The following is a 15,195-nucleotide window of genomic DNA, read 5'->3' on the forward strand; positions in this document are numbered from 1 at the left end:
GCAGAGATTGCAGGGCACCTCCTGGGCCTGGGGAAACTGAGGCAGCGCCACAGCTGGGAGTGGGGTTTGCTCCACTTGGGAAGGGCTCTCCTGATTTGGAAGGGAAAGGATTTTTCAGCATTATTTCCCTAACAGCGAATTCCACAAGCGCTGAGTCTCCAGGGAATGACGAGTCCAGGGATTTCAGAGTGAGAAAATCTCAGATTTTCATCTGATAATCGAGGCAAAGCCCACCCAGGACATGGGGCTGTGCCAGTAAATATCCATGGGGCTGCTTTTCCCTTTGTTTCCCTGAGATTTCTTGTCCAAAAGTGCCCCAAATTAAAGACCAGGAATTTTTTTTTTCCGTTTTTTGGACTGTTCTTTGTACACTCCATCAGGATAAGGATTCTGATAAATCTTCCCTTAAAGTTCAAGCTTTGGCCTCAGTGCTTTGGTGTTGCTGAGTTAGGAATGTTCCTTGGCTCCAGCACCCCAGACAGGATAGGGGCACTTTTAGGCCATTAAAGAGCAAAGATTTCACCACCATAAAGACATTTACAGCGATAAATGAAAGGTTTTCATATGGGAATATTTAAATTCATTCCAATTTGCACTAAAATTTTGTAATTTCTCTTTTTTCCAAGGCTCTTGGAGACATTTTATGCTGCCCTTTGTCAGGAGGGACACCCAGCTCCCAGCTGGGACCCATCCAAGCCATGGGTGACATCAGGGGCTGCTTTCCTTGGCTGGCTTTTCCCTGGGAGCCTGAGCAAACTCCCAGCCTGGTGCTGTCCCTTATCTGTGCCCTGCACAAACAACCCCTGGGAGGGAATCAGGGCTGGCACAGCTGATCTGAGCCCCTGGAAATGAGATTTCTCCTTGCCTGGGGCTCCTGGGCAGCCTGGATTGGCTGCAGGGAAGGGTGGAGGAGTCCGAAAAGAGCAAACTTTTCATCGGGCAGCACAACAATGAACCCCAAATGACAAAGTGCTCCAGGCCACTTCCATCTCTTTTTATTTCTTTCCTCTCCTAAACCCAAGGAAAATAAATGGCAGGCCAAGAGCTACATGCTGCAGGATTTGGAGGGCAGGGAGGGTTCTGCAGGCTCTCATGGGATCAGTCTTTGCACAGTTCAACAACTTGGAATTAAAAGTTCCTTCAGACAGCAAAGCAGAGGAGGAGCCCACTGCTGATGTCCTGACTCCTTTACAGGGGATTTCTCTCCCCCTAATTCTTGCACTTGAATAGTAGAGAAAATAGAGGCACCAAACCCTCTCAGAAAAACATTTGTACCACCAAAATCCCTGAGAAATCTGATATCTGTGGAGCCAGGACTTACCCAAGGACACGAACAATAATTTCTCCAACAATTTCAGCCCAGAAAAAGGAGAATAAACTGGCTTGGCTCTCTGGAGAGGGGCACCAGCCACAGATGTTTCTATTTTGAGGAAAACCAAACTGCAAAGTCAAGAGGAAAACCGAAAAAACAAGCACAGAGCAGAACAAACAATCCCCAAACCACACAAAAAGGGCCTTGAAGAGAGAAGTTGAATCTGCCAGCCCAGAGCTGTCCCTTGCAGACGCTCAGGGAGCAGAGGGGCAGCCAGGAAGCTCATGGTGAAGGTTGGGTTTACCTGTGCTGAAAATCAACTTTCTTTTCTGTTCTGCTGGATCTTTTGGGCTGGAAAAGTCCAAGCCCATCAGATAAATAAATAACTGCATTTTCTCAATATTCAGGGCTGAGATCCCAGAGTCAGACTCTCCTAAAAATGGTATTTTGAAGGAAATGAAGTTTTTAGCCCTGGACATGCAGTTAATTTTTTCCCCTCCTTTTCTCCTTTGATGACACACAGCCTAAATCCTAGCTAGGAAATAATCCTTGCATTAAATGAAAGCTCAGACTCAGACATGCACCCAGCTAAACAAATTAAAAGAACTTAAATAAAGTTGTAAATCTCACTACTTGCCTCTGTGCACCCCACTAGTCCATGGTAAGAAAACCCAACTGAGCCTAAACTTTTATTGTTATTAAATTCTGATTTTCTCGTGTTTGTCTGAGGTTACACTCCATAAAATCCCTGTTTCCACTGCCCCAGTCACTCACTGAGGCAGGAGCTGGATCCTGCACTTGTAGAACCCTAAATTTTCATTGTCACACCCTAAATTCTGATTTTCTCGTGTTTGTCTGAGGTTACACTACATAAAATCACTGCTTCCATGGCCGCAGTCACTCAGTGAGGGCAGGAACTGGATCCTGTGCATGTAGAACCCTAAACTTTCACTATGACACCCTAAATTCTGATTTTCTCATGTTTGTCTGAGGTTACACCCCATAAAATCCCTGCATCCACAGTCCCTCACTGGGGCAGGGGCTGGACCCTGCAGCTGCAGAGGGACTCGTGCACCTTTGTTATTGCTCAGTGCAGCAGAAGCAATCAGAGCTAACGAGGGGAAGGCGCCGTTGTTGTTTGTGGCCATGAGAACACAGAGGTGGCAGCTGGGACAGTGACAGGCAGGGCTCCATCCGCTGCTGATTTCTGGGGGCTCTGCTGCTCACAGTGACCCCCAGATGTGTCAGAAAAATCTCTTTCCCCAGCCCAGCAGTTGAAGAAGGAGTCAGAGCTCTTCAGTTCTCATCTTCAAGGTTGTTTATTGTTTCTTATCCAGAAAATTCTTTCTCTGACCTGCTGAGATCTGTCAGCAGGACAGACAGAGGCACTCTGGTGTTTTCTTTTATACTGAAAACTCCATGTGCAATATTTACCATAACTTCCCAATACCCATCACCTATGTTAGGCAGTGAGCTTCTACTCTAAACCAATCCAACAGTGCCACCAGCACAGCAGAAGATGGAGGCCAAGAAGACGAAGAAGAAGAAGAAGAAGAAGAAGAAGAAGAAGAAGAAGAAGAAGAAGAAGAAGAAGAAGAAGACACACTCAAATTCCTCCATCTTGCCCCCTGAACCCCCATTCTAAAAACCCCAAAAATCTATTTTTCACCCCATAACAAACTAACTGTTATTCTACTTAAACTCTTTTGACTTGTAATTCTTCGTACAAGATTCCAATATGGAACAACAGTTTGTGAAAACTCCCTAATAGAGTTTTCTCCTACTTCCCTCCCAAGAAACAACCTCCAAAAAATAAATTAAAAAAAAAAAACTTTAAAAATCAAATAAATAAATGTGTACACAAACTGCAGCCATGCTAAGATTCCAGTATGGAACAACAGTTTGTGAAAACTCCCTAAGAGAGGTTTCTCCTACCTCCCTCCCAAGAAACAACCTTCAAAAAAATTTTAAAAAATAAGAAAATAAATTTAAAAACCAAATAAATAAATGTGTACACAAACTGCAGCCATGCTAAGACTCCAATATGGAACAACAGTTTGTGAAAAGTCCCTAATAGAGCTGTCAGAGCTGCTTTGTGTACCCATGTGCTGCTCTGAACAAATGCTTCCAACCCTTAAAGGTCGTGTTGGAAATGTTCCCCACACCCCTTCCCATCCCTCCTGGTGCCTCCCAAACCTCCTGGAGATGGTTGCTATGCCATGGGTGAGCTGGGTGCTTGGTATGGAGCAGGGAGAGTGGCTTGTTTTGATTTGAGTTTAAATATTTAGACACAATTTGCATCTCATTAGCATGCTGATGGTTCTGGAAGCGCGGCGCAGAGCCTGCAGCAGCTTTGTTCAAATGTCACATCCAAGACGGCTGTGACAGCCACCTCACCTCCAAATTAGCAACCAGCCTGCTGCAGGAGGGGGATCCCACCTGATGTGCACATGAACAGCCCTGGCTCTCGGGAGGAAAAGCAGAAATTCCGTGGAAAATCCTCAAAATGCTGGGGTGGAGACTCCAACATCCCAAGTGTACCAAAACAAAGCACATTGCTAAACACTGCTAATGGAGAAATATGGAGTTAGAACCAGGTGTGAAATGGTCTTCTCCACAAACAAACCCCACTTTTACACCAGTCTGGCCGCACAAATCTATTTTTTTTTCCCCAAAAGGCTCATCCAAGCCTTGCCAGCCACCTTATTGTGACAGCCACCTCACCTCCAAATTAGCAACCAGCCTACTGCAGGAGGGGGATCCCACCTGATGTGCACACGAACAGCCCTGGCTCTCGGGAGGAAAAGCAGAAATTCCTTGGCAAACCCTCAAAATGCTGAGGTGGAGATTTGAACATCCCAAGTTCCCACCAAAAAAAACACAGTGTTCAACTCTGCTAATGGAGAAATATGGATTTAGAACCAGGTGTGAAATGGTTTACTCCAGAAAAAAAACACTTGTACACCAGTCTGTGCCACACAAATCTCATTTTTTCCCCAAAAAAGGCTCATCCAAGCCTTGCTTCCCATTTTCCAGCCAGGCAGCCCAGCTGAGCTGGACAGCACTGAAAATTCTACCCAGCAATTCCAGAGCATCAGGGCAAATCTGGTGGCAAAAAAATCCAATTGTCCCAATTTTCTTAGGAATATAATCCTGCCAGACACAGAAATGAGGGAATTCAGCACCCCGTGATCATTATTTAATGACTTACTCTCCTCTTTTCATGCTTCTGCTGCCCCAAATTCCTCCAACAAACACCTCCACACAAATATCCTGTGGATGAATTGAACATCAAACCCAGAGCTGGGATGGGAGTCAATAAAAAATAAATAAAAATAAATAAACATCAATAAAAATCAATATAAACCATCTGGAGCAGTGTGGGTAACATTGCCCTGGCTGCACTGGGAGGATCCATGAGCAGCTTTTGGTCACAATCACTCGCTCACACCACCTACAAAAGGATGGGAGAGCCAAAATTCAGTGCTGTGGGAGTCTCCTGTGCTCATCTTTCTCCTCAGTGATCCATCATTTTCTTCCTGGCTCCTCTGTCCAGTTGACTTCAGGTGCCAACGGGGGAAATTGAGCAAAAATCGATATCTACATTTCAAAAAGCAGGCGACAAACGGACTTGTTATCTTCAAAACTCTCTCTTCAGCCTTGAAAAGCAAGAAAGAAAATGTACAAAAGACCTATAGACAGAATTTAAAAAAAAAAAAATATTAAAAAGTGTCCATTGAAGTGTGTCCAAATGTGAGAACAATCTGTGAAGCTTCAGGATGGGAGGAGAGGCCACGGTTCATCCCAGACACAAAACATTCCCACTCCCTGCTCAAAAACAACAAGGGCCTGAGAAGCAGTGGGGCATTTGCAGTTTGGAGAATGGTTTCCAACACAATACACTCCCACAATAGCCCCGAGATGTAAAGCTAATCAGAGGGGACACATTCACAGAAATCAAACCTGGCCGAGCGGCCACCTTGACAGATTCTTCTATTGATAATTCCTTGACCTCTTTCCTCACAGGGGATTTTTCTGGCTCCCTCACATTCCCTTTCAACGGGCCCTGCTCTTGTTCCTGAGCATTTCCCTTGGAGGGACACAAAAATGGGGTGTGGGGGAGAAGTTTTGTGATGAAGCCAAAACCGCTGGGCTGGGGCACAGCAAAGGGTGAAGTGGCTTTGCTGCAGGGAGCTGCTTTCCTCAATTCTGCTCTTTTTGAAGCACCCATCTTCCTGCAGGTGAATGCTAATAAGCCACAAAATAAATAAATAAAGTGGAGTCGGTGCTCAGGAGCTTGTAAGCTTGGATTATATTAATCAATAAATACTCAGGACAAATCAGCAGAGCTCTGTAAAAGGCTTTTCCCAGCACAGATTGTTATCCCAGCTGCTATAATTAGAAATGAGGGCTCAGAGCCCTTTAGAGGGCAGAAAATTTCAGCTATTACAAGTTCTGTTACAACACACAAACCCTGGGCTGCATCAGGACCTGGTGACTTTTGGGTCTCACCAGCTCTGAGGAAGTTTCCTTGGCATTGCAACAGGCATCGTGCAGCACCTGGACTGGTTTAATTTGAATTTTTTGCCCCTTGAATCAGATATCAAAGTGTTCAGCACTGAGCAGGTACAGGAACAGTGCTGAGGCTGCTGCCCTGCTGTCAGGGCTGATGTTTCCCCAAGAAATTTGGAGAGAGCCAGTTCCTTGTCACATCCCAGGGACCAGTGACAGCCATCAGGGATGTGAAGCCATCCCTTGCTTGGAGGCTGTGACATCCAATTCCAAAGTTTTGGGCGCACTTCATTTTGCTTCAATGCATTTAACTCACTTTTAATGGCCCCGTTAATTGCCTAATTGTGAAACCCAGGCTGCCTCTATCTCTGAAGCACATTCCTTGATGGAAAAAATCTGTTTGTGTGAATGGATGCCCCTGCTCTTCCCCAGCAGGTGCTAATTTGGTTTGTGTGAGTGGGTAAATAGCTCTGAAGTGTCTGGGTGTGCAGCACTACCTCACATTTCCTATCACTCTTACCTTGCCAGAGCTGGAGATGACAGATGTTCATTAGTCAGAGCAGTTAGAACCCTTCCCTCCCCTGGAATATTACCTTGCCTCATGAATATTAATGAACTCTCCTTGCCACAGAGCAGGGCAGGGTTTGATCCTCATTTTATAGGCCAGGAGCAAAGGGAGTTCAGCAATTCCCATGGGGTGAAGCTGAGGCAGGATGCAGGACCTGCACAGACCTGGGCATCGCTCTGTTTGATCCTTTATTTGCTTTTTATTTGGCTTTTCTCTGGAAATGCTGCGGGGGGATTTTGTCCAAGGGAAGGACACCAGGGGTGCCACATTCTCCATCTCCCCAGGACAGCGAGCTGGGCCCTGTCCCAGCCTCACAAAGCTCCTGAACCCAGCCCTGGCTCTGTGTGTTCCTGCTGGAGCTGGGCCCTGTCCCAGCCTCACAAAGCTCCTGAACCCAGCCCTGGCTCTGTCTGTGCCTGCTGGAGCAGCAAGGACAAGCTCAGCCTAACAGGGAGCAGCTCTCAGCAAAGCCAGGCCTTACCTTCAGCCTGGGCTTTACCCCAAATCCCCAGAACCCCAGGATCAGGAGGGGATTTCACCCCCAAAAAACCCCAAACCTGGGCTTTACCCCACATCCCCAGAGCCTGGACTGCGGGATCAGGAAGGGATTTCACCCCCAAAAACCTCCAAAACCTGGGCTCTACCCCAAAACCCCAGAACCCATACTGCAGGGTCAGGAGGGGATTTCACCCTGCAAAGCAGCTCTGAGCAGCAGCCCCAGCCCCCAGAGTGCTGCTGAGGCTCCCACTGATGCTGGGGACAAGCAAGAGGAGCCAAATCCCATCACAGATTATGGTGAGGGGTAAGAGGGAGCAGCAAGGAGATTTTTTTGAGCAGAAGCTGTTTCCTCACCTTTTTTTTCTGTTGCTGTAATGAACTCCCAGTGGTCAGAGTAACCTCCAGGGCCATTTTGTCTGTAGCCACCACTGGAATATAAATAACCATCCCAAGAAGAAAAATGTGGGTTGGTTTGAACTCAGCACACCATTTAGCCTGCCTGGAAAAAACCCACAGACTTTTGGAAGAAATGTGACAATAACTGGACTTTAAAGTTGTTAAAAGTAAAAAAAAACAACCGTGTTCTTTAATTTAGGGCCAGAGTGACCTGGCAATTAGTCATAGGCCAGGCTGCAGCTCAATTAAGACAAACAGCCCAGGGTAATGGAATTGGTAATGTGACCAACAGGAGCAACCTGAGTTATAGCCTCAATTTTCTCCATGCCTGATGGGTTTGAAACAAGTTCAAAGAAGGTCAAGTGGTTGGATTTTCATCTGCTGATCTCACACAAAGTTTTCCCCTCCATTTCCCTCTCCCTGTGAACCCTCTGGACCTGTCATCATTGCTCTGCCTCCCTGGCCTGAGGCTCCCCCAGCTGTGGCTGTGCTCTGAAGAAGGTCCAGAACAGGATCTAAGCAAGGGTGACCTGCAAAGTTCCTCAGCACAGCCCAAGAAATGTCATTTCTCATTCTCTCTGCAAGTTTTCTTCTGCCTCATGTTTCTTGGGTTTTTCCCTTTCTCATAAGTCAGCTCAGATATGGAGAGGGAGCAGAAAACAAAGCCCTGAGAGCCTTTGTCTGCTCTTCAACCACAAGGAAGGGGATGAAACCACCTCAGGGTACCCAAGAATGGCAGGAGGGTTTGGGATCCATCTGTCCCTTGCTCTTGGGCAACACGGTGGTCGACTGTTGGGGAAGATGAAACAGGAAAGCCTTATCAATATGATTGCCTGGCAAAAGATTTTGAGAATATGGAAACTATAAGTGAGATTGAAATGAAAGCAAGCTTTGAGATCCCTCAGTTACTGAACAACAGGAAAACAATGGCATGGCCAGCTGAAGGTGATCCTCTTTTGATGGAACAACACCCTCTGCTTGCAGACAGCTCCAAGGGTCAGAGCAGACCATACAGCTTGGCAGAAGGGCCCCAAAGAGGAGTTTTTAGGATTTAAAATGTAGCACAGGATGGTGATGTAATGATTCTTATAGGCTGTGTGTAAATGCTGCAGGATTTGTATATTGTACTAGATTGGTTAGTGAGAATTAGAATATTCAACACAGAAGATGGTTTGTGGTGTTGTAATGGGAACTTTGCTCACTTACTTTCTATACCCTTACTCTTGCCTCTTAGCTCTTGCCTTTTATTCTCTTATGCTTTTACTCTCTTACCCTCTCTCCCCTCTCTTCTCTCGGGCCTGCTCTAGCTGTGCCTGGCAGCTCCCAGCAGGGCCCTGCACCCAGGCCCTTTGCAATGAACCCCAAGTTCCACAACCAGAAGATGATTTATTTTATTGTAACGGGAACCTCGCCCTCTGATCCTCTTTTACTCTCTCATTCTCGCTTTATCTCTCTCTCCCTCTTTGGGGCCTGCTCTGAGCTGTGCCTGGCAGCTCCCAGCAGGGCCCTGCACTTGGCCCTTTGCAATGAACCCCAAATTCCCAACCCTGGCTGCAGAGATCTCTCATCTCCATCCATCCCCACCGTGCTATCCCTGTCTCTCCGACACTCCACTCCTTGTAGGCGGCCCAGCCCTGGTGACAAGTGACAAGAGCCACCCCAGGGCTGTCCCTGCCAGCATCCCCCGTTCCCCTCCCGGCTGCAGCAGCTGCTCCCGGCCTTGTGCAAGGCAGCAGTGCCATCCAGTGGCCCCAGCCCCGAGCCCCCAGCCCCAGTTTGGGGCAGAACAGCTCTGCTGCCCCCCAGCCCAGGGCCAAGGGCTCTGCAGGGCTCAGGGGTGAGGGGGCAGCAGCTGGGCATGGCCAGGGAGCTGCTCCTGCAAGGAAATTGTGGGGTTTGAGCACTTGAGTTGCCCTGGGGCCACTCAGTGGATTTGGGGGCAGCACCGCAAGGCAGAGGGGTCTCAGCTCACACAGCAGCAGGGCAGGGCTGATCTGGCAGATGCAGCTGGGATTAACCCTTCCCCTGCCCCTGGGCACCCCCAGGGCTGCAGCTCGCCCCCAGCCCATCCCTTGCACCACCAAAGGTCTCCACACCCTCTGCACAGCTCTCACACCCATCCTGTGGCCTGCCAAGCCTTAGCTGCCATTTCCTCCACCCGCTGACCCACTTCCCCCTTGGTTTAGATCCAAATTCTGCAGTTCCCAAGGCAGGAATTTCCAGGAGTTGCCCTCTGATCCCTCTGGGGCTCAGGAGCTCTGCTGCCAGCATCCGTGGAGTGCAAAGCTCCATTTCTGCAAGCCCAGGTGCTCTGTTTGTCCCCAGCTCACACCCATCACCTTTCCGTGGCCCTAAGGGCGCTGTTTGCTGGAATTCCCAAGGCTACAGAAAATCCCCTCTTTGCTCCTCAGAGCTGAGATCCCTCAGGACTCCTCAGGGAGGAAATTTATCCTCTTTCAAAAGAGAGTGAAGCTCAAGAGCAGCAGTTACAGCGTCCACAACACACTGACACATCCAGCCTGCCTGAAATCCAGGGATTTTCAGGAGCATGAGCCCTTCTGGACCTGTTGCACGGGGGAAAAGAAGCTCCAGCATTCCAGCTGATGCAGATCCTGCCTAGGGAAAGCTCCCACACATGGTGAAATCTGTCCATATCTTACCAATAGCCAGCAAACAGAATCTCCAACCAGAAATTCCTGGGAATACCTTGGAATTCCTTAAGAAATCTGCTGCTCCCGCACTCTCCATGTAAAACATCCACGCCTCTTTAATTCCAGGGCATGTTTCCCCTAGCACATTAAAAATTAAAGCAATAATGAAGTGTCCAACCCCTCAAGAGCTCAGGGCTGACCCTGGGGAGCAGCAGCAGCACCCCCAAACCCCTCAGGCACCCCCAGAGCATCTCCCCCCTGGCTGAGCTTTGTTTCCTGTTTGCATCCTCATCTCCAGCCAGCAATTTCCCTGCTGCTGCTGCTCAATCCCACCATAAATCAGCCACATTAGGCCAGCAGTCTCAGGAGCTGTTAATTCCTGAGAAAAGGATAATGAAGGCAATAAAATGAGAGCTTGCTGTCCCCAGAAGGCCACTGGGAGTCAGGTCTGAGGTGCAGAATGCCACCAGCTCTCCTAATTGCACCATGTGGGCCTGGGGCTGCAGGGGAACTCTTTTTTCTCAGGGATTATTAGGGGGAAAAGGTGTGATTTGCTCCTAAAACGCTGCTTTGGAACTGAAGCCAGGCAAGATTTGCAAAGGGGAGCTAACCACAAAGACATAGGCAGGGTAAGAGTCCAAAATGAGGAATCTCCCAGGTCCAAGCCCAGTTCCTCAGATCTAAGTGAGCTTCACCTGTCCCCACCCACAGGGGCTGCAAAGGCTGAAAAAGCTGAGAAAAGCACCAAAATCTGCGGCCGGGAGAGACAGGAAAGCTATCAAGGTGTTTAACTCCTCACACTTTCCTGCTTGTTTTGTCCTCAGCTCCACCATCAAAGCTCCCTTCTGCTCCCAGGACAGGAAAAAAAAAAAATCTGTCTGAAAATTTAAATTCAGAAGCCTCTTTTTAAAATATTTCCTGCCCAAATCCTTCCTGCCTGATGGGCTTTGCAGTGTCCCAGACAATGGGGGCTGCTGAGCTTCCCAGTTTATCTGTGACCCCCTGAATATTTGTTTGAAAGTGGAGATGTTGAAGTGCCCCACTTGTAAAAATCAATCCTGTGGTGTCAGCAGCAGTGCTGCCTCATTTCTCTGGAAGAGATTCCCTCTTCTGACCCCCTCCAGTCCTTTTTAACCCCAAACGTCCTTTCCTATTAAGATAAGGGCACTTTGTTGATGTGGGGGGAGGTTTCTATCAGCTCCTCCACTTGTAGGGTTGGATGGAAATGGCCTGGGATGATGGGATATAGGATAAAGCCATTTCTGGCTCCAGAAAAACAACATCTAATGGATTTTTCCAGCTCTTTTCCCCAGAAAATGGCTGAGAACCTGGAGGCTTTTACAGCCCACAGCATGTGCAGAAAAGGGGCTGAAATGGTTCCATGTTCGAGCACTGAGAAATAAAAATCTAAGCTTTAGTCATAGTGCCATCCTCAAAGACTGAGATTCTCTGATGATCATTTTAAGAAGTTACACAGGAAAAATAATCCTACCAAAAATTTAATTTTTATGCAGCGGCCTGTTTTCATCCCCAAACATCCCAAAAATGCCTTTTGCCAGCAGCACCTCCCTGCTTTGGAGCCTGGCTCTCCCAGACATTGCTCCCCATATGCTGCAGGCAGATGCTCACTTGGAGCCTCCAGGATTTGTTTGGGGGAGGAATTTTCCTTCCAGGAAAGAGGCCTAAAATCCCAGCTCTGTTCTGATTTTCCTCCTCATTCCATGTGAGAGCCAGGCAGGGGAGCAATGGGGATGGGAAGTGCAGGAAGGGCTGCTCAGATACCCCAGGCTCATCCTGGCCTGGGAATGGGAATTGAGGGCTGGGAATGAGTGCCAGGGGTGCTGTTAAAATCCAACTGCTGAGCTGATCCATGCCCAAAGACAGCTGAGTAAACAGGCCCTGGCGCCAAATGAAAGGTTTTCCTCACAGTAATTATAGGTGGGACTAATTATCAATCGATATTCCCAATAAAATTGATATTAAAGTCCATAAGGGGCAGGGAGCCAGTGGCTGGCAGAGCCTTGGCAGCCAGGTCAGACAGGAAACAGCTGGGAATGACCCAAAGTGACAAAATATTTGGGGTTTCAGTCTCTGCAGCCCCTGCAAGCTCAAGGTGGAGGCAGCAAGGGGAAACCAGAGCAGAATTGGTGCACTGTGAGCATCTCCAGCCTGGAATGTGGGGATGGAAAAGCCAGAGCAGCAGGGAGAGGGATCTGGCAGGATCTGTGAGGATTGATTTTAAATTCTGAGATTGGGCTTGGGTTTTGGTTCAGTGGAACACTTGGGGCATCAGGATGGTCCCGCATTAATAATGTGTAGTAAATAATAATAATAATAGTAATAATAGTAATAATAATAATAATAATTATTATTATTATTATTATTATTATATTTATTATTATATTTATTATATATTATAATAATATTATATATTGTTATGTATTATAATAGTGCATATTATACAGTAACAGATATAATAAATTTTATATTTATGTTATATAATTATGTTATTTATTTATGCTTATGTTATATATTTATATTTGTGTTATATGTTTATGATTTATATTTATATAAGATGATTATGATGATGCTGATTATATTATTATTATTAATATTATTATTACTACTACTACTGGCCACATTACCAGGAACCAGCTCAGCTGAACCCCCAGCAGGATAAAGAACACCTGGAACAGGAATGGAAAAGGAACAGAAGGAGGTTGCAAGGATCTCCCTCCCAACCCATTCTCCCCCTGCTCTGAGGGGGAACCACCCTGGACCTCTCTCAGAGCCACCCCGGTGACTGCACAGGAGAGGAATTTGGGTGGAAAAGGAGCCTTAAAAGGGAACCACTTGGAAGAGCCCGTGCCTGGTGAGGAGTACAGAAGGATTAGATCACTGGAGAAGTATTTACAGCCTCGCTGCATTGCTGCAGAAAGAAAAGCTCCTGCTGCCATGTTCCATTCATTTCAGGCTTGGGGGAATAAATCTCATTAGGAGGCAGGGCTTTCTTCCCACAGCATTGGAAGCATGTGTTCACACTTAGGGTAATTGCAAACATCCCTGGCTTTAAAGGAAAGAAGCCCTGGCGCATCAGTGTGGGCTCTGAAGCCACAAATCCGTGAATCCACGCCTGGAAAAGGCTCCAGGAGCCCTGCAGGAGGGGCCCAAGCTGAGCATCAGGGGGTGAGGAATCCTCAGAGGGAGGAACTGCTCCCTGTGAGCGCAGCCACTGCTCCAGAACTGAAATTACACAGGATTGTCCCCAAAAAAGCCATCCCAGTATAACCAGTGCATGTTCCCACTGCTCAACCCCCCGTACCTGTGCTCCTGTTCTACAAACATTTTCTTCCTCTGCACTAAAATACCTACAGCAATCCATCCCTGACCTAAATTCATCCAGGAAATATTAAGCACAAGGCCACAAACATCCTTAAATGCACTGCCAGCTTCAGAAGCAGAGAAAATCACTTGAAGCAAACTGCTGCTGCTATTTTTTATATATTTTTTACTGCACGTTCACCTCTGGGTTACAGATTTTACTGTTCGGACGTGTGCAGCCCGAGCCAGGGAGCCAAACCCATTTCATGGCTGTGCTGATGATTTTTATTGCAGAGAAAATCCCTGCCTGCTCATAGCCACATAAAGAGCAACAGTGCAAGGCACAGATGTTGTGTTTGCCAGCAGAAGCGAGGGAGCCGAGGAGGAAAAGGGAGATTTTACATGCACAGAGGATCCCCCTCACCTGAGAGGACCCAGCAGATGCTGATGGGAGCCTTGACTTGAAGGGGGTAACACTGAACATTCACTGGGGCTCCCAAAACTCCTAAAATTCTATAAACTGCATTTAATGGAGAGTGTGGGCAGGAGGAGGAATCATTCCTGCAGTGATGGGCTCTGTGCAGCAGGGAGCTTTGTGGGGATGCAGCAATCGCTGATGTCTGCCACAGACATCTTTGATGAAAAATCCTTTCCTCCTGAGAGGCTGAGAGGCCTCAGGAACAAAATGTAAACATTGATTATCTGCTGCTGTGGAATGCAACAGGTGCATCTGTGATTGGTCTCATGTGGTTGTTTCTAATTAATGGCCAATCACAGTCAGCTAGCTCGGACAGAGAGTCTGAGCCACAAGCCTTTGTTATCATTCTTTCTTTTTCTATTCTTAGCTGGCCTTCTGATGAAGTCCTTTCTTCTATTCTTTTAGTATAGTTTTAATGTAATATATATAATAAAATAATAAATCAAGCCTTCTGAAACATGGAGTCAGATCCTCATCTCTTCCCTCACCCTCAGACCCCTGTGAACACGGTCACGGATGTCCACCTGCACCACTAAATTTGGCCTCCAGGTTGCCCCAAATGCAGCAGGATTCACCTTGGGAATGCCAGCAGTGCCAGCTCTGTGCCCTCTGCAGGTGCAGAATCACCTCAGGAATGCCAGCAGTGCCAGCTCTGTGCCCTCTGAAGGTGCAGCACTGCCAGCAGTGCCAGCTCTGTCCATTCTGAAGGTGGAGCAATGCCAGCAGTGCCAGCTCTGTGCCCTCTGAAGGTGCAGGATTCATGTCAGGAATGCCAGCAGTGCCAGCTCTGTGCCTGCTGAAGGTGGAGCAATGCCAGCAGTGCCAGCTCTGTCTGTTCTGAAGGTGGAGCAATGCCAGCAGTGCCAGCTCTGTGCCCTCTGAAGGTGCAGAATCACCTCAGGAATGCCAGCAGTGCCAGCTCTGTGCCCTCTGAAGGTGCAGCAATGCTAGCAGTGCCAGCTCTGTGCCTGCTGAAGGTGGAGCAATGCCAGCAGTGCCAGCTCTGTCTGTTCTGAAGGTGGAGCAATGCCAGCAGTGCCAGCTCTGTGCCTGCTGAAGGTGCAGAATCACCTCAGGAATGCCAGCAGTGCCAGCTCTGTGCCCTCTGAAGGTGCAGCAATGCCAGCAGTGCCAGCTCTGTGCCTGCTGAAGGTGCAGGATTCACCTTGGGAATGCCAGCAGTGCCAGCTCTGTGCCTGCTGAAGGTGCAGGATTCACCTCAGCAATGCCAGCAGTGCCAGCTCTGTGCCCTCTGAAGGTGCAGCAATGCTAGCAGTGCCAGCTCTGTGCCTGCTGAAGGTGCAGAATCACCTCAGGAATGCCAGCAGTGCCAGCTCTGTGCCCTCTGAAGGTGCAGCAATGCTAGCAGTGCCAGCTCTGTGCCTGCTGAAGGTGGAGCAATGCCAGCAGTGCCAGCTCTGTCTGTTCTGAAGGTGGAGCAATGCCAGCAGTGCCAGCT

This window comes from Melozone crissalis, unplaced genomic scaffold (genome assembly GCF_028551555.1).
Source record: "Melozone crissalis strain CALT ecotype California unplaced genomic scaffold, PUWL_Pcris_2 ptg000092l_1, whole genome shotgun sequence".
NCBI classification, from domain to species: domain Eukaryota; kingdom Metazoa; phylum Chordata; class Aves; order Passeriformes; family Passerellidae; genus Melozone; species Melozone crissalis.